The following is a 20,688-nucleotide window of genomic DNA, read 5'->3' as shown; positions in this document are numbered from 1 at the left end:
TCCTTTATATCCCATCCCCCGCTGTGTCCATATGGTTCACTAAGTCAAACATTATTATTATTAATATATTTCACCTTTATTTAACCAGGTAGGCCAGTTGAGAACAAGTTCTCATTTACAACTGCGACCTGGCCACGATAAAGCAAAGCAGTTCGACACAAACAACAACACAGTTACACATGGAATAAACAAACATACAGTCAATAATACAGTAGAAAAAGTCTATATACAGTGTGTGGAAATGAGGTAGGATAAGGGAGGTAAGGCAATAAATAGGCCATGGTGGTGAAGTAATAGTAATTAATAGTAAATGTAATATAGTAATTAAACACTGGAATGGTAGATGTGCAGAAGATGAATGTGCAAGTAGAGATACTGGGGTGCAAAGGAGAAAGAAAAATAAATAGAAACAGTAAGGGGATGAGGTAGTTGGATGGGCTATTTACAGATGGGCTATGTACAGGTGCAGTGATATGTGAGCTGCTCTGACAGCTGGAGCTTAAAGCTAGTGAGGAAGATACAAGTCTCCAGCTTCAGTGATTTTTGCAGTTCGTTCCAGTCATTGGCAGCAGAGAACTGGAAGGAAAGGTGGCCAAATGAAGAATTGGCTTTGGGGGTGACCAGTGAGATATACCTGCTGGAGCGCGTGCTACGGGTGGGTGCTGCTATGATGACCAGTGAGCTGAGATGAGGCAGGGCTTTACCTAGCAGAGACTTGTAGATGACCTGGAGCCAGTGGGTTTGGCGATGAGTATGACGCGAGGGTCAGCCAACGAGAGCATACAGGTCGCAGTGGTGGGTAGTATATGGGGCTTTGGTGACAGAACGGATGGCACTGTGATAGACTGCATCCAATTTGTTGAGTAGAGTGTTGGAGGCTATTTTGTAAATGGCATCGCCAAAGTCAAGGATCGGGGTCTCTCTCCCTCTCTCTCTATCTCATCTGTCTCTCTCTCTCTCTCCCTCTCTCTCTCTCTCTCTCTCTCTCTCTCTCTCTCTATCTCATCTCTCTCTCTCTCTTTTTCTATCTCAACTGTCTCTCTCTCTCTTGTCTCTCTCCTACTCTCTCTCCTCTGTTTCTCTTTCTCTTCTGTCTCTCTTTCTCTCTCTTCTCTCTGCTGTCTCTCTTTCTCCTCTTCTCTCTGCTGTCTGCCTCTGCTGTCTGTCTCTCTTCTGTCTCTCTTCTGTCTTCTGTCTACCTCTTTTCTCTCTCTCTCTCTCTCTCTCTCTCTCTCTCTTCCCTCTCTCTCTCTCTCTCTCTCTCCAACTCTTCTCATTGTCTCTCTCCTGCCTCACTTTCTCTCTCACTCACATGTAATAACCCCATCATGTGAGTGGGAGGGAAATTCTAGGGGACATTTCCCTGTGCTGACCAAGACAGTGAGAGTACTATTATGACATATAGCACTTCTCTGTGAACACTGTACACACTCAGAACACTGAACCTGTCATAGGTTTCCTTCTTTAACCTAGAAGTAAACATTTACAATACATATATCTATAGTTTAAACAGGAACTCAACCTCCTACACAATAACAGTCTTGACCATATTATGTTAAGGTCAGAGAAAGTTTGATCTCTATGTGACCTAATGGGGAAATATGACATTACTGTTGGTTTCTTACTCTAACAGACTCTTTCACACAGTGGGTAAAGATTCTTAATGGTATTTCCTGACCTTCAAATGGCAGGTTCTGTCATTTTGAGACAAGATACCTGATTGTATAATCATAGAGTATTTATGCTTTTTAATCCCCAAGGGGACATTTGTTGGGTCACACTTTATTTGGATAGTCTGGGTTTTCCATTTGTAGATTCTCTATATGGTCAGTGGCGATTTTAGCATGTAAATCTTGGTGTGGAAAACTCCCAGAAATGGTTTAAGATGAATGCCAGCAAAGCCACAACACAACACAACACTAAACAATACATGAATTGCACTTTAACGGTGACAAGCGGTGCCCACAAACTGTTACAAATTAAACTGTCCTTGTTGTCTGGCAGCGAAATAATTCATTCAGCCTCATTTATTGCCTTTTAAAAAATATAGCTGGTATGGCTGACTTGATAAACAAATATGGTTTCTACTGACAATTGAGATGTACAAACTATGGCATAAGGGAACGATGAGTGGATAAGAGGCATTCCATAATTTCAATTAAGACAGTAATGAGCGAGCGACGAAGGACATAGTCAATATAAATGTGTTCAGCACTTTTGAAATGTACAGCAACAGGATGCAGAACATGGGCTGCTCTTACAGTATTTTCCCTGTACACCAAGTCAGAACTGTAGGATAAATAAAGGGGGCATATAAGCAGACAATGAAACCTCTTCCAATATCAGATGATGATGTTTCTCAAAATCAGGTTATAGGCTAGATGTGCACAATCAAGTCAGAACCTTAGGCGAAATTAGAGGTGAAAATAGATCAAATTATTAGGTTGAGGCACATGGGCTACTAACAGCTTACTACACAACATACACTGAGTATGACGTTCTTAGCTACAGCATACTTATCTCCCTTGCACATTTTTGGACTCACCTTGGCTTGTGATGTGCTCACTTAAACATGAAGGTGGCGCGGCGCTTTTGTCATCAAACTTTGTCATCAAATTCCGGCATTCTCTGGATTTATGGTGGGAACTCTGAAAAGCACACACAGCCACTCCATTGAATAGCAGGCTACTGGTTTCTTTGCAATGCTTTAGCCACTGATACCTTCCAAACGACTAGTTGTTGAATTTGCGATTTCCAATTTGTTGTGTAATCTTTACGCCCAATGGCCGATGAGCACCGATACGTTTTATCTATAATTTCTCTTCATTATTTCAATTCATATGACAAGAATGGAAAAGGATTTGCCAGTAGACTGGATTCATGATGATGACTACTAGCTAAGACTTGGAAAGTAAGATGTTGACATGATCAGTCCAATCAAAGCTACTGTACATATTTTTTTACCTTTATTTAACTAAGTCAGTTAAGAACACATTCTTATTTTCAATGACAGCCTAGGAACAGTGGGTTAACTGCTTGTTCAGAGGCAGAACAACAGAATTGTACGTTGACAGCTCAGGGATTTGAACTTGCAACCTTTCGGTTTCTAGTCCAACGCTCTAACCACTAGGCTACCCTGCCACCCCATATAGCATGATTTGACGTCATTTTATCTGTGGCCAATGACCTGAGCCTTCTTGGAAGGGCACTTGTAATATAACTCTATGGCAGGACCCAAAGGGCTGACATTTTGGATGTCTACCCTTACTAAGGACATGAACTTGGCGATGACGTAGTGTCCCCATGAGTGACAGAACACCGAGCCAATCACAGCCAAGCAGCCAAGCTGCTCCCACAACAGCTCAATAGGGTTGAGACTGTGCTGGCCACTCCATTATAGACAGAATACCAGCTGACTGCTTCTTCTCTAAATAGTTCTTGCATAGTTTGGAACTGTGCTTTGGATCATTGTCCTGTTGTAGGAGGAAATTGGCTCCAATTAAGCGCCGTTCACAGGGTATGGCTTTGCAAAATGGAGTGATAGCCTTCCTTCTTCAAGATCCCTTTTACCCTGTACAAATCTCCAACTTTACCACCACCAAAGCATCCCCAGATCATCACATTGCCTCCACCATGTGCTTGACAGATGGCATCAAGCACTCCTCCAGCATCTTTTCATTTTTTCTGCATCTCACGAATGTTCTTCTTTGTGATTTGAACGCCTCAAACTTAGATTTGTCTGTCCATAACACTTTTTTCCAATCTTCCTCTGTCCAGTGCCTGTGTTCTTTTGCCCATCTTAATCTTTTCTATGTATTGGTCAGTCTGAGATATGGCCTTTTCTTTGCAACTCTGCCTAGAAGGCCAGCATCCCAGAGTCATCTCTTCACTGTTGACGTTGAGACTGGTGTTTTGTGGGTACTATTTAATGAAGCTGCCAGTTGAGGACTTGTGAGGCATCTCTTTCTCTAAACTAGACACTCTAATGTACTTGTCCTCTTGCTCAGTTGTGCACCGAGGCCTCCCACTCCTCTTTCTATTCTGGTTAGAGCCTGTTTGCGGTGTTCTGTGAAGGGAGTAGTACAGCGCTGTATGAGATCTTCAGTTTCTTGGCAATTTCTCACATCTTCATTTCTCAGAACAAGAATAGACTGACGAGTTTCAGAAGAAAGGTCCTTGTTTCTGGATATTTTGAGCCTGTATTCAAACCCACAAATGCTGATGCTCCAGATACTCAACTAGTCCAAAGAAGGCCAGTTGTATAGCTTCTTTAATCAGAACAACATTTTTCAGCTGTGCTAACATAATTGCAAAAGGGTTTTCTAATGATCAACTAGCCTTTTAAAATGATAAACTTGGATTAGCTAACACAGGAGTGATGGTTGCTGATAATGGCCTCTACGCGTATGTAGATATTCCATTAAAAAATCAGGTGATTCCAGCTACAATAGTCATTTACAACATTAACAATGTCTGCACTTGTATTTCTGATCAATTTGATGTTATTTTAAATGAACAAAAAATGTGCTTTCAAAAACAAGGACATTTCTAAGTGACCCCAAACTTTTGAACTGTAGTGTACATTTGTTTGCCTAAAAATGTGGGGCTCAAAACAGGTGGCTCTGCAGGTCGCGACTGTACATGGTTATACTATCAACAAACTATCTGTTGATAAACAACTGCTTGCTAAGGTTACAGTTGGGATTAAGTTTAGAATGAGGTTTTGGGTAAGCATTAAGGTTAGGGCTAGGTTTAAGGTTAAGATTAGGGTTAGGATAAGGGTTAAGGTTAGGTTTAGAGCTAGGGTTAGTAGATAGTTAGTTGAAATGGTACTGATAGTCTGCAGATGGACTATCCAAATAAAGTCTTATCTATTTGTTTTGATAATATGAATAATCATGATGACAGACTGCCTTGCTTTGATGTCATTATTACCCCACATAGTAACAGCCACCACACAACGGGCCAGGGAGCAAAGCCCAACAACACACTAACTGCTAGACCAATAGGAAGGGCAGGGCCTAAACATACACTAACTGCTAGACCAATAGGATGGGCAGGGCCTGAACACATTAATTGATAGACCAATAGGAAGGGCAGGGCCTAAATACCTACTAACTGCTAGACCAAATCAAATCAAATGTATTTGTCACAAAGACATGTTTAGCAGATGTTAATGTGAGTGTAGCGAAATGCTTGTGCTTCTAGTTCCGACCATGCAGTAATATCTAACAACTAATATAACCTAACAATTTCACAACAACTACCTTATACACAAGTGTAAAGTGTAAAGGAATGAATACGAATATGTACATATATGAATGAGTGATGCCCGAACGGCATAGGCAAGATGCAGTAGATGGTATAGAGTACAGTATATACATATGAGATGAGTAATGTAGGGTATGAAAACACTATAAAAAGTGGCATTGTTTAAAGTGGCTAGTGATACATTACATCAAGATGGCAAGATGCAGTAGATGGTACAGAGAACAGTATATACATATGTGATAATGTACACTATGAGATGATTGTTTAAAGTGGCTAGTGATACATTACATCAAGATGGCAAGATGCAGTAGATGGTACAGAGAACAGTATATACATATGAGATGAGCAAATCATCCAGGATGGCACATCAATGCGAGATGTGGCAAGAAGGTTTGCTGTGTATGTCAGCGTAGTGTCCAGAGCATGGAGGCGCTACCAGGAGACAGGCCAGTACATCAGGAGACGTGGAGGAGGCCGCAGGAGGGCAACAACCCAGCAGCAGGACCGCTACCTTTGTGCAAGGAGGAGCAGGAAGAGCACTGCAAAATGACCTCCAGCAGGCCACAAATGTGCATGTGTCTGCTCAAACGGTCAGAAACAGACTCCATGAGGGTGGTATGAGGGCCCGACGTCCAACACCGTGCAGGACGTTTGGCATTTGCCAGAGAACACCAAGATTGGCAAATTCGCCACTGGCGCCCTGTGCTCTTCACAGATGAAAGCAGGTTCACACTGAGCACATGTGACAGACGTGACAGTCGTGACAGTCTGGAGACGCCGTGGAGAACGTTCTGCTGCCTGCAACATCCTCCAGCATGACTGGTTTGGCGGTGGGTCAGTCATGGTGTGGGGTGGCATTTCTACTCGCCAGAGGTAGCCCGACTGCCATTTTTTAAAAAAATATTTTATATTTTACCTTTATTTATCTAGCAAGTCAGTTAAGAACAAATTCTTATTTTCAATGACAGCCTAGGAACAGTGGGAACAGTTAACTGCCTGTTCAGGGGCAGAACGACAGATTTGTAGCTTGTCAGCTCGGGGTTTGAACTTGAAACCTTCCGGTTACTAGTCCAACGCTCTAACCACTAGGCTACCCTGCCAACCCATTAGGTACCGAGATTAGATCCTCAGACCCCTTGTGAGACCATATGCCGGTGTGGTTGGCCCTGGGTTCCTCCTAATGCAAGACAATGCTAGACCTCATGTGGCTGGAGTGTGTCAGCAGTTCCTGCAAGAGGAAGGCATTGATGCTATGGACTGGCCTGCCCATTCCCCAGACCTGAATCCAATTGAGCACATCTGGGACATCATGTCTCGCTCCATCCACCAACGCCACGTTGCACCACAGACTGTCCAGGAGTTGGCGGATGCTTTAGTCCAGGTCTGGGAGGAGATCCCTCAGGAGACCATCCGCCACCTCATCAGGAGCATGGCCATGCGTTGTAGGGAGGTCATACAGGCACGTGGAGGCCACACACACTACTGAGCCTAATTTTGACTTGTTTTAAGGACATTACATCAAAGTTGGATCAGCCTGTAGTGTGGTTTTCCACTTTAATTTGGAGTGTGATGCCAAATCCAGACCTCCATGGGTTGATACATTTGATTTCCATTGATCATTTTTGTGTGATTTTGTTGTCAGCACATTCAACTATGTAAAGAAACAAGTATTTCATAAGAATATTTCATTCATTCAAATCTAGGATGTGTTATTTTAGTGTTCCCTTTATTTTTTTGAGCAGTGTATATGTTGAAGAGAGTGGGGTTTAAGCTGAATCCCTGTCTCATCTCCCTCCCCCCACCATGTGGAAAGAAAGAAATTTTTTTTTCCAATTTAACCGCACACTTGTTGTTTGTGTACATGGATTTTATAATGCTGTATGTTTCCCACAACACCACTTTCCAGACATTTTTAAAAATAAAATAAGCATGAGAAGACCTTGCCTTTGTTTTGGTTTGTTCATTTGTCAATTAGGGTGCAGAGTACGGTAATTTGGTAAAAGACTATTTGACATTTGCTCTGTACATTGTTTTCATTGAGGAAATGTACGAGTCTGCTGTTAATGATAATTCAGAGGATTTTCCCAAGGTTGCTGTTGACATATATCTGACGATAGTTATTGGGGTCATATTTGTCTCCACTTTTGTGGATTGGGGTGATCAGTCCTTGGTTCCAAATATTGGGGAATATGCCAACGTTGAGGATGATGTTAAAGAGCTTAAGTATTGCCATTTGGAATTTGTGGTCTGTATATTTGATCATTTCATTTAGGATACCATCAACCCCACAGGCCTTTTTGGGTTGGAGGGTTCGCATTTTGTCCAGCAGTTCATTCTATGTAATTGGAGATTCCAGTGGGTTCTGGTAATCTTTAATAGTTGATTCTAAGATCGGTATTTGATTATGTTCATGGTTTTGCTGTTTGTTCTTTGTTATAGAGCCAAAAATATTGGAGAAGTGGTTTATCCATACATCTTGGTTGAGGTCAGTGATAAAGTAGTCTAAAGGACTACTGCCAAGAGATGAGCAATAGGTGTACCTACCGTAGGAGTCCCCTCGAAGCCTACCGTTGACTATGTACATACCCAGCGTCCGACAGAGCGGCAGGAGTTGTAACCGGTTTTGTGGGGCATAATGAGGGGGGAATGCTGTCACCTGTAGGTAGGTGTTTGTCCCCCTGTGTGCTGACGGTGTCAGGTTCTTGTCAAGTTCTGGCATTTAGGTCACCACAGACTAGTACATGTCCCTGGGCCTGGAAATGATTGATCTCCCCCTATAGGATGGAGAAGCTGTCATCGTATGGGGGGATATAGGTAGCACAGATGACCTCAGACCTCTTTTCTCCCTCTCTCTTTCTCTCTTCTCCCTCTATCTGTGTCTGTGTATGCATCTTTGTTTTACCTTTATTTTATTTAACTAGGCAAGTCAGTTAAGAACAAATTCTTATTTTCAATGACGGCCTAGGAACAGTGGGTTAACAGAACGACAGATTTGTACCTTGTCAGCTCGGGGTTTGAACTTGCAATCTCTCTCTCCCTTCATCTAGCTCTCTCTCCCTTCATCTAGCTCTCTCTCTCCCTTCATCTAGCTCTCTCTCTCTCCAGACAGATAGACAACATGACGTACTGATCTATGAAACTACCATAGATGAGAAGATAAGACACTCTGACAGCAGTAATTAATTCATGTCAACATTTACTGTTTGGATAGAAGCTGTTTGGATAGAGATGTCAACTGGTTTGCAAAACTGGCGAGGAACAATGTATTATTTGTTTAATCTAACATTTAATTATCCAGGTGAGACAAATCATTGTTTACAATGGCGACCTGACAAGTGGCAAGTGCTGCAATGTACTGTCATATTGTCACATTTGATACAATGAGAAGGTAAACATGTCTCAATATACAGGCTTATTTTATGTTGTTGAAATAGTGGCATATTGAAGTGCCTTCAGAAATCTTCAATGGACCTGTTCAGCATTCTTCAAGTTTCAATAAGGACATAATATAGTGAATTAGAAAATACAAGTACATGTATCATGTTCAATAAGTACATCAGCAGCTCAGTGTGATGTCATAGATGTTTTAAACAGAAAGGCAGTCCTTTAGACATGTGCAGTAGAATAAAAGTCATTCTGTTGGAATCCCATTGGGTGAACTGGAGTGGATGACTGTCATGTCTTATTCCAGAAGAAATGTGAGACTGTCCCATGTATGTTATGGGGGCAAGGGGTGTTGGTGGTTAAAGTGGACTGTAACTTTCCATGGAGGATGTGATGAAAAGTGGACTGTCCCATTATGTACCTGTCCAGAAGGGGCTGAGGAAATGTGAAGTGTCCCATTATGTACCTGTCCAGAAGGGGCTGAGGAAACGTGAAGTGTCCCATTATGTACCTGTCCAGAAGGGGCTGAGGAAACGTGAAGTGTCCCATTATGTACCTGTCCAGAAGGGGCTGAGGAAACGTGAAGTGTCCCATTATGTACCTGTCCAGAAGGGGCTGAGGAAACGTGAAGTGTCCCATTATGTACCTGTCCAGAAGGGGCTGAGGAAACGTGAAGTGTCCCATACCTGTACCTGAAGTGTCCAGTACCTGTCCAGGGGGCTGAGGAAACGTGAAGTGTCCCATTATGTACCTGTCCAGAAGGGGCTGTCCCATTATGTACCTGTCCAGAAGGGGCTGAGGAAACAACCCACTGGAAGGGGCTGAGGAACACTGGACAACACTCACATTAGTCTAAAGGTCTGTATTCTGATATTAATAAATGATATTGATGATAGCCAGATGCAACATGGAACTTCCACTGCTGCTGCTGATACAGGATCCAGTCCAGAGAACATCCAGTAGCCATCTTCTCTCCATCCCTGAAAACACAACAAGAGGAGCAGATGACTGAGTGTCCATACATCCCTGAAGATGTCCTAAAATAGACAGCGTATGCACACTTCATTCCAAACAGTGACCCATTCAAATACTCAGTTAAGTCTGACACAGATAAAGTCCTGCACCTTCAAAGCTCTTTCAATGAAGACTCTCCATGCATTTTAGACCAGAATTAGGTTTAATCTTGTTCTGGGAAACAGGCACTCAAAATACGTATTCTTGCCTAAACCCCCCCCCTAAAATGATAGAACCAACAAACCCCCCACAAAATGGAATAAATCTAAAGCAGAATATTCTGGAATCAGAGGACAGGCTTTGTTAATAAATCAAGACATCAGAAATGTTGATGGCTCTAGCAGAGCAGATTGCGTTGCCAACAGGCACATTCCATCCAGCGGGCCTTTACTCAACGTGATGTTGTGGATGAATCTGGATGGATCTGAATTATCCCAATTATTACATTACCAGTGTTGAGGAGATCAAGGTTAAAGCAATGGAGCAGTGGAGTTCTGCTTCCAGCAACGAGGATAATAAATAATAAATAAATGAGAGCCAGCCTACAGTGCATGCAGCTGGACACCAGTACTAAAAGACAGTCCTAGGTTCAAATAGTATGTTGTTTTCTTTCAAATGAGCTTTCCCTTCACAATGGAACCGATGGGATAGTCCCACATCTGGAAACCCTGCCCATCTGGCACTACGGGCAGGCCCAAGCCAACACTCAAATAGTCACATAGTATTGGTTTTGAACAAAAAGCAAAACTATTTGAACCCATGTCTGAATATAGTACAGTACCAGGCTAGATTAGAGGACCACACATCAATCAACACTCCACCAACCCTCAGCAATTCCCCTTCTAGAACGGCACAGAGCTCAATCAGAGACAGGAGGCCCATCTGATTAAAGGAAACCAGTTGTATCTTGTGTTCAACAAAGTCCCGATCTACCAGGAACTATGATGGAATATTATCATGTTCTGTAAATGTCACAGGTGTGCTCAGAGTTACATTCCATGTGAGGGACTAATGGGAAATAATTCATACCAAAACAGCTGTGGTGTTTCATTAAGCTTTTTGATGTGAGAACAAGAGACTTCTAGCATTCTCACTGTTTTGCTGATTTCGCAACCTCAGTGCTTCCAACGCTACTCTAGTTACTATGGGGTCTATCTGAAGCAGCCCGGGGAGTCCCAGGGTGAGGTAGTGCAGGAAGGTGGCCTGTTTACAAATCAATGCCTTTTAATTAACCTGTGCTGCAAACCTTCCCAACAGCCACCCACACAATGACATCACTGAGATGTTGACATCCTCTATGGGTTGTCATGGTGATGGTGCAGACTAGGCAGAGAGACTGTCTCATCATATAGAGCCTCAGGGGAGGAAGGACGTGTCAATAGACAGGGAGTGATCTGTCAACACATCGCTCTTCTTTCTGCTCTGTCTGCCCTGAGCCTGATAATACCTGCAGGGAGTCACATTCCAACACTACCTGTCTGACCTGCCTGCCCTGATTCTCTCTCTCTCTCTCTCTCTCTCTCTCTCTCTCACCCTCATCCCTCTCTCACTCCTACCTGGCATACCACCCCTCTAACCCTCCATCCACTGTCCCTGACTCTCTCTCTCCCTCCCTTACCCTCATCCCTCTCTCACTCCTACCTGGCATACCTCCCCCTCTAACCCTCCATCCACTGTCCCTGACTCTCTCTCTCTCTCTCTCTCTCTCTCCCTTACCCTCATCCCTCTCTAACTCCTACCTGGCATACCACCCCTCTAACCCTCCATCCACTGTCCCTGACTCTCTCTCTCTCTCACTCCCTTAGCCTCATCCCTCTCTCACTCCTACCTGGCATACCTCCCCCTCTAACCCTCCATCCACTGTCCCTGACTCTCTCTCTCTCTCTCCCTTACCCTCATCCCTCTCTCACTCCTACCTTGCATACCTCCCCTCCAACCCTCCAATCACTGTCCCTGACTCTCTCTCTCTCTCCCTTACCCTCATCCCTCTCTCACTCCTACCTGGCATACCACCCCTCTAACCCTCCATCCACTGTCCCTGACTCTCTCTCTCCCTCCCTTACCCTCATCCCTCTCTCACTCCTACCTGGCATACCTCCCCCTCTAACCCTCCATCCACTGTCCCTGACTCTCTCTCTCTCTCCTCCCTTACCCTCATCCCTCTCTCACTCCTACCTGGCATACCACCCCTCTAACCCTCCATCCACTGTCCCTGACTCTCTCTCTCCCTTCCTTACCCTCATCCCTCTCTCACTCCTACCTGGCATACCACCCCTCTAACCCTCCATCCACTGTCCCTGACTCTCTCTCTCCCTTCCTTACCCTCATCCCTCTCTAACTCCTACCTTGCATACCTCCCCCTCCAACCCTCCATCCACTGTCCCTGATTCTCTCTCTCCCTCCCTTAGCCTCATCCCTCTCTCACTCCTACCTGGCATACCACCCCTCTAACCCTCCATCCACTGTCCCTGACTCTCTCTCTCCCTTCCTTACCCTCATCCCTCTCTCACTCCTACCTTGCATACCTCCCCCTCCAACCCTCCATCCACTGTCCCTGACTCTCTCTCTCCCTCCCTTAGCCTCATCCCTCTCTCACTCCTACCTGGCATACCTCCCCCTCTAACCCTCCATCCACTGTCCCTGACTCTCTCTCTCTCTCTCTCTCTCCCTTACCCTCATCCCTCTCTCACTCCTACCTGGCATACCACCCCTCTAACCCTCCATCCACTGTCCCTGACTCTCTCTCTCCCTTCCTTACCCTCATCCCTCTCTCACTCCTACCTTGCATACCTCCCCCTCCAACCCTCCATCCACTGTCCCTGATTCTCTCCCTCTCTCCTCTATCTCCCTTAACCTCATCCCTCTCTCACTCCTACCTGGCATACCTCCCCCTCTAACCCGGTCCTCCCCAATTAAGGTGCCACCAACCTTCTGTGTATGCCATCTATATGGATGTAGGATCTTTGTCTTGTATGTTATCCGTGGGATCTACATGTTTAGAATGATGCTTTGTTAATGTCAGTATTGCCTTATACAGTAATTAAGCTTTATGTCTTGTATGTGAATCCATTCATTTTACAAACTTGCTTTGATATCCACATCTCATGGCCATTTCTCCATCTCCGTCAGCTAAACGTATAATACTTGATAGCACATGGTTTTGCTGTAGTCAGATTAACATTTTAATAGGCTAAATGCTTAGTCTTATTACGCAATTCCTCAAAATGTTCTTAGGAATTAGTAGTTTCCTTAGGAACTTCGTAAATATCTTCTTATGTGGCACTGACATTAGTGACATGCTTCAAACTAACAAATAAGCTTATGTGACAGGGATGATAGGATTTGGTTATTTCGTTATTTTTCACACATTATATCCATCAGACTAGCTATATCAAAACCAAACATGGATAACCAAGGACAGTGCAATAGAAACTTCAGTAAATAAGAGCTTGAAGGGATGATGGAGGAAATAGCAGCCAGGAAAAGGTTGCTGTTGGGGAGACTTGATAACTGCAGGTTCACTGCTGAGACCAACAAGAGAGGATGTGCGAGAGAGGCCGAGTCTGGCTACTCTGTTCTCTACCACGAGGGATTCTACATTTACATTTACATTTAAGTCATTTAGCCGCTCTTATCCAGAGCGATTCAAATTGGTGCTACACTGTCCTGACAACCAGTGGAACAGCCACTTGCATCTAAATCTTGTTGGGGGGAGAAAGGGGGGTGAGAAGGATTACTCCCTTACTTACCCTATCCTAGGTATTCCTTGAAGAGGTGGGGTTTCAGGTGTCTCCGGAAGGTGGTGATTGACTCCGCTGTCCTGGCGTCGTGAGGGATTCTACTCTGGCTACTCTGTCCTCTACCACGAGGGATTCTACTCTGTCATCTACCACGAGGGATTCTACTCTGGCTACTCTGTCCTCTACCACGAGGGATTCTACTCTGGCTACTCTGTCCTCTACCACGAGGGATTCTACTCTGGCTACTCTGTCCTCTACCACGAGGGATTCTACTCTGGCTACTCTGTCCTCTACCACGAGGGATTCTACTCTGGCTACTCTGTCCTCTACCACGAGGGATTCTACTCTGGCTACTCTGTCCTCTACCACGAGGGATTCTACTCTGGCTACTCTGTCCTCTACCACGAGGGATTCTACTCTGGCTACTCTGTCCTCTACCACGAGGGATTCTACTCTGGCTACTCTGTCCTCTACCACGAGGGATTCTACTCTGGCTACTCTGTCCTCTACCACGAGGGATTCTACTCTGACTACTCTGTCCTCTCGCACGAGGGATTCTACTCTGGCTACTCTGTCCTCTACCACGAGGGATTCTACTCTGGCTACTCTGTCCTCTACCACGAGGGATTCTACTCTGTCCTCTACCACGAGGGATTCTACTCTGGCTACTCTGTCCTCTACCACGAGGGATTCTACTCTGGCTAATCTGTCCTCTCCCACGAGGGATTCTACTCTGGCTACTCTGTTCTCTACCACGAGGGATTCTACTCTGTCCTCTACCACGAGGGATTCTACTCTGGCTACTCTGTTCTCTACCACGGGGATTCTACTCTGGCTACTCTGTCCTCTACCACGAGGATTCTACTCTGTCCTCTACCACGAGGGATTCTACTCGGGCTACTCTGTCCTCTACCACGAGGGATTCTACTCTGGCTACTCTGTCCTCTACCACGAGGGATTCTACTCTGGCTACTCTGTTCTCTACCACGAGGGATTCTACTCTCACTACTCTGTCCTCTACCACAGGGGATTCTACTCTGGCTACTCTGTCCTCTACCACGAGGGATTCTACTCTGGCTACTCTGTTCTCTACCACGAGGGATTCTACTCTGGCTACTCTGTCCTCTACCACGAGGGATTCTACTCTGGCTACTCTGTCCTCTACCACGAGGGATTCTACTCTGGCTACTCTGTCCTCTACCACGAGGGATTCTACTCTGGCTACTCTGTCCTCTACCACGAGGGATTGGCCAAGTCGGGCTACTCTGTCCTCTACCACGAGGGATTCTACTCTGGCTACTCTGTCCTCTCCCACGAGGGATTCTACTCTGGCTAATCTGTCCTCTACCATGAGGGATTCTACTCGGGCTACTCTGTCCTCTACCACGAGGGATTCTACTCTGTCCTCTACCACGAGGGATTCTACTCTGGCTACTCTGTTCTCTACCACGGGGATTCTACTCTGGCTACTCTGTCCTCTACCACGAGGGATTCTACTCTGTCCTCTACCACGAGGGATTCTACTCTGGCTACTCTGTCCTCTACCACGAGGGATTCTACTCTGGCTACTCTGTCCTCTACCACGAGGGATTCTACTCTGGCTACTCTGTCCTCTACCACGAGGGATTCTACTCTGTCCTCTACCACAAGGGATTCTACTCTGGCTACTCTGTCCTCTACCACGAGGGATCCTACTCTGGCTACTCTGTCCTCTACCACGAGGGATTCTACTCTGGCTACTCTGTCCTCTACCACGAGGGATTCTACTCTGGCTAATCTGTCCTCTACCACGAGGGATTCTACTCTGGCTACTCTGTTCTCTACCACGAGGGATTCTACTCTCACTAATATGTCCTCTACCACAGGGGAGAGAGGCCTAGTCTGTCTACTCTGTCCTCTACCACGAGGGATTCTACTCTGGCTACTCTGTCCTCTACCACGAGGGATTCTACTCGGGCTACTCTGTCCTCTACCACGAGGGATTCTACTCTGGCTACTCTGTCCTCTACCACGAGGGATTCTACTCTGGCTACTCTGTCCTCTACCACGAGGGATTCTACTCTCACTACTATGTCCTATACCACAGGGGAGAGTGGCCGAGTCTGTCTCTGCCGTTGGGGGAATGGCAAGGGACAGTGACGGCGTAAAAAACAAGTGGTCCGACATCAAGGTGGCTGCTAAGAAGAAGGGAGCTGAGAGAACATTCATGTGGACCAGCTGGAGGAGAAGGTGTCGTCCATCATAGAGATGGTGGTAGAGGGACTGCGTGACAGGTAAGTTAGGTAGCTACGTTGGCTCGCTAACACGTAACAACGTTATAGACAACAACATAGCTAACGACGTTAACGTTAGCTAAGTTAGCCAAGTTCTTCTTTGCAAATTGATGTGATAGCGCTAGCTATTTAACACATTCTAGAATATTGTAATATATTGTTAATTACTAGCTAGCTAGATAATGCGTGTTTAATCTGTATTCTTGCTGTATTTAAATATATTTAAATATAATAGTAGCCAACTGTGTCTGTGGCGCAAGAAAACTTTCATGTTTACAAAAGTATCCATTCGTCTCAAGACAAGGATTTAGCTGTCCTAAAGTTAAGTACATTTCCAAGAAGAGATCCTAAAACACTATTTTCAAGAATCCCATTTCTCCTTAACTTTTTTCTTAGGAAGAAACTTAGGAAAAACCTTAAGAACATTTCCAATAACTGTATTGAGGAATTGCAACGTTGCTTAACTTTCTTCATAAGTCTATAGTTAAGGGAAAAATGGCAGTTAAGAAGATATTTGTTCTTAAAGGTTTTGTGAATCCGGCCCCTGTACCTTGAAGCTGAGCCGGTATTGCAGCAGAATCAGCCTGCTAAACCAGGCCTCAACCTGTCTGTGTGTCTGTGGTGCCTGGGCCTGAGGCTGGCCCGTATCTCTCCTTCTATGATTTAGACCATTGATGGCCAACACATCACAGTTGTGAGTACCTGTCTTTCTTGACGTTGTGCGTATTTGGCTGTACATTGGCTGTACATGTTGGTTGAAGCGCTGCCTACGACTCTCCTTATCAGCTCATCGGTACATCTGCCTGTCTACTGGTACTCTGCCATCCACATCCACATCCACATCAACACACAGACAAATACAATGCTCCCCTTCACCTTCTCACATAGGGAGGGGGAAGAGAGAGGGAGAGAGAGAAGAGAGGGAGGAGAAAGAGAGTGGTGTAGAAAGAAAGAGAGATAATGAAATAGAGAGAGGTTAGAGAGAGAGAGAGAGAGAGAGAGAAGGGAAGATTCAGACTATGACTCACTCTTATGAGAGAGAGTTCTTGTTGAGTCAGGGTCAGATCTGGGTGTCCCACCTCCAGCCTAATAGTGGTGCACTGAGCACCGTCCATTCTCTGTGATTGTCCCTCTACGTCCCACACACACCTCTCATTCAGGCTGCCACAGCGCTACACAGCCCAGATATCAACAGTTCCCTTTGAGATGGGCGACTGCATGGCTCTGAGGTGGCCCATCAGAGCATATCTCCATTCATTCAATACACTGAAAGGATCTGAGACTCCGGCCTGTGGGTTTGAAGTGATATCTCTGTTGTGCCTCGGCCTCTGCATTCTTTACTATACTGTCATGACTAGAGTGAGTTACACAGCGTTGTGTGTGTGTGTGTGTGTGTGTGTGTGTGTGTGTGTGTGTGTGTGTGTGTGTGTGTGTGTGTGTGTGTGTGTGTGTGTGTGTGTGTGTGTGTGTGTGTGTGTGTGTGTGTGTGTGTGCACTCACGTGTGTGTGGAGGGAGCTCACAGTACTGTGTCGATGTGGATAGTGACACCAACCCGGAATACATATGCCGCCCTGCCAGATCAAAACTCAAATGGCAGCTACAGTACTCATCCACTGGTCCTGTTTGATCTACAGTATGACTGTTAGTAGAGGACTGACTAGATAGAATTCCACTGTGAACACTGATCTACAGTATGACTGTTAGTAGAGGACTGACTAGATAGAATTCCACTGTGAACATTGATCTACAGTATGACTGTTAGTAGAGGACTGACTAGATAGAATTCCACTGTGAACACTGATCTACAGTATGACTGTTAGTAAAGGACTGACTAGATAGAATTCCACTGTGAACACTGATCTACAGTATGACTGTTAGTAAAGGACTGACTAGATAGAAGTCCACTGTGAACACTGATCTACAGTATGACTGTTAGTAAAGGACTGACTAGATAGAATTCCACTGTGAACACTGATCTACAGTATGACTGTTAGTAGAGGACTGACTAGATAGAATTCCACTGTGAACACTGATCTACAGTATGACTGTTAGTAGAGGACTGACTAGATAGAATTCCACTGTGAACACTGATCTACAGTATGACTGTTAGTAGAGGACTGACTAGATAGAATTCCACTGTGAACACTGATCTACAGTATGACTGTTAGTAGAGGACTGACTAGATAGAATTCCACTGTGAACACTGATCTACAGTATGACTGTTAGTAGAGGACTGACTAGATAGAATTCCACTGTGAACACTGATCTACAGTATGACTGTTAGTAAAGGACTGACTAGATAGAATTCCACTGTGAACACTGATCTACAGTATGACTGTTAGTAGAGGACTGACTAGATAGAATTCCACTGTGAACACTGATCTACAGTATGACTGTTAGTAGAGGACTGACTAGATAGAATTCCACTGTGAACACTGATCTACAGTATGACTGTTAGTAGAGGACTGACTAGATAGAATTCCACTGTGAACACTGATCTACAGTATGACTGTTAGTAGAGGACTGATAGAATTCCACTGTGAACACTGATCTACAGTATGACTGTTAGTAAAGGACTAGATAGATTCCACTGTGAACACTGATCTACAGTATGACTGTTAGTAGAGGACTGACTAGATAGAATTCCACTGTGAACACTGATCTACAGTATGACTGTGACTAGATAAATTCCACTGCACTGATCTACAGTATGACTGTTAGTAGAGGACTGACTAGATAGAATTCCACTGTGAACACTGATCTACAGTATGACTGTTAGTAGAGGACTGACTAGATAGAATTCCACTGTGAACACTGATCTACAGTATGACTGTTAGTAGAGGACTGACTAGATAGAATTCCACTGTGAACACTGATCTACAGTATGACTGTTAGTAGAGGACTGACTAGATAGAATTCCACTGTGAACACTGATCTACAGTATGACTGTTAGTAGAGGACTGACTAGATAGAATTCCACTGTGAACACTGATCTACAGTATGACTGTTAGTAGAGGACTGACTAGATAGAATTCCACTGTGAACACTGATCTACAGTATGACTGTTACTGTAGTAGGACTGACTAGATAGAATTCCACTGTGAACACTGATCTACAGTATGACTGTTAGTAGAGGACTGACTAGATAGAATTCCACTGTGAACACTGATCTACAGTATGACTGTTAGTAGAGGACTGACTAGATAGAATTCCACTGTGAACACTGATCTACAGTATGACTGTTAGTAGAGGACTGACTAGATAGAATTCCACTGTGAACACTGATCTACAGTATGACTGTTAGTAGAGGACTGACTAGATAGAATTCCACTGTGAACACTGATCTACAGTATGACTGTTAGTAGAGGACTGACTAGATAGATAGTGAACACTGATCTCCACTGTGAACACTGATCTACAGTATGACTGTTAGTAGAGGACTGACTAGATATAATTCCACTGTGAACACTGATCTACAGTATGACTGTTAGTAGAGGACTGACTAGATAGAATTCCACTGTGAACATTGATCTACAGTATGACTGTTAGTAGAGGACTGACTAGATAGAATTCCACTGTGAACACTGATCTACAGTATGACTGTTAGTAGAGGACTGACTAGATAGAATTCCACTGTGAACACTGATCTACAGTATGACTGTTAGTAAAGGACTGACTAGATAGAATTCCACTGATCTACAGTATGACTGTTAGTAGAGGACTGACTAGATAGAATTCCACTGTGAACACTGATCTACAGTATGACTGTTAGTAAAGGACTGACTAGATAGAATTCCACTGTGAACACTGATCTACAGTATGACTGTTAGTAAAGGACTGACTAGATAGAATTCCACTGTGAACACTGATCTACAGTATGACTGTTAGTAGAGGACTGACTAGATAGAATTCCACTGTGAACATTGATCTACAGTATGACTGTTAGTAAAGGACTGACTAGATAGAATTCCACTGTGAACATTGATCTACAGTATGACTGTTAGTAGAGGACTGACTAGATAGAATTCCACTGTGAACACTGATCTACAGTATGACTGTTAGTAGAGGACTGACTAGATAGAATTCCACTGTGAACATTGATCTACAGTATGACTGTTAGTAGAGGACTGACTAGATAGAATTCCACTGTGAACACTGATCTACAGTATGACTGTTAGTAAAGGACTGACTAGATAGAATTCCACTGATCTACAGTATGACTGTTAGTAAAGGACTGACTAGATAGAATTCCACTGTGAACACTGATCTACAGTATGACTGTTAGTAGAGGACTGACTAGATAGAATTCCACTGTGAACACTGATCTACAGTATGACTGTTAGTAGAGGACTGACTAGATAGAATTCCACTGTGAACACTGATCTACAGTATTACTGTTAGTAGAGGACTGACTAGATAGAATTCCACTGTGAACACTGATCTACAGTATGACTGTTAGTAGAGGACTGACTAGATAGAATTCCACTGTGAACACTGATCTACAGTATGACTGTTAGTAGAGGACTGACTAGATAGAATTCCACTGTGAACACTGATCTACAGTATGACTGTTAGTAGAGGACTGACTAGATAGAATTCCACTGTGAACACTGATCTACAGTATGACTGTTAGTAGAGGACTGACTAGATAGAATTCCACTGTGAACACTGATCTACAGTATGACTGTTAGTAGAGGACTGACTAGATAGAATTCCACTGTGAACACTGATCTACAGTATGACTGTTAGTAGAGGACTGACTAGATAGAATTCCACTGTGAACACTGATCTACAGTATGACTGTTAGTAGAGGACTGACTAGATAGAATTCCACTGTGAACACTGATCTACAGTATGACTGTTAGTAGAGGACTGACTAGATAGAATTCCACTGTGAACACTGATCTACAGTATGACTGTTAGTAGAGGACTGACTAGATAGAATTCCACTGTGAACACTGATCTACAGTATGACTGTTAGTAGAGGACTGACTAGATAGAATTC

General features: G+C 44.1%; 2 long non-coding RNA genes across 5 annotated transcripts in view; both read right to left on the bottom strand.

Annotated features, from left to right (window-relative positions):
• Positions 1–9,333, bottom strand: part of LOC127929209 (uncharacterized) — a 126,681-nt gene extending 117,348 nt beyond the window's left edge. The window contains exon 1 of one of the 2 annotated variants that reach the window (XR_008133850.1): positions 9,077–9,333. This is a non-coding gene — a long non-coding RNA (uncharacterized LOC127929209). The remainder of the gene's footprint in view (positions 1–9,076) is intronic. The other variant, XR_008133851.1, reaches the window with a different exon arrangement.
• A 102-nt stretch (positions 9,334–9,435) lies between these two features.
• LOC127929212 (uncharacterized) overlaps positions 9,436–20,688 on the bottom strand; it is a 53,954-nt gene continuing 42,701 nt past the window's right edge. For all 3 annotated transcript variants that reach the window (XR_008133906.1, XR_008133905.1, XR_008133907.1), the window contains exon 3: positions 9,436–9,635. This is a non-coding gene — a long non-coding RNA (uncharacterized LOC127929212). The remainder of the gene's footprint in view (positions 9,636–20,688) is intronic.

This window comes from Oncorhynchus keta, unplaced genomic scaffold (genome assembly GCF_023373465.1).
Source record: "Oncorhynchus keta strain PuntledgeMale-10-30-2019 unplaced genomic scaffold, Oket_V2 Un_scaffold_5814_pilon_pilon, whole genome shotgun sequence".
NCBI lineage: Eukaryota > Metazoa > Chordata > Actinopteri > Salmoniformes > Salmonidae > Oncorhynchus > Oncorhynchus keta.
Note: the sequence above shows the minus strand (reverse complement) of the source record. Positions and strands in the feature narration are given on the sequence as shown.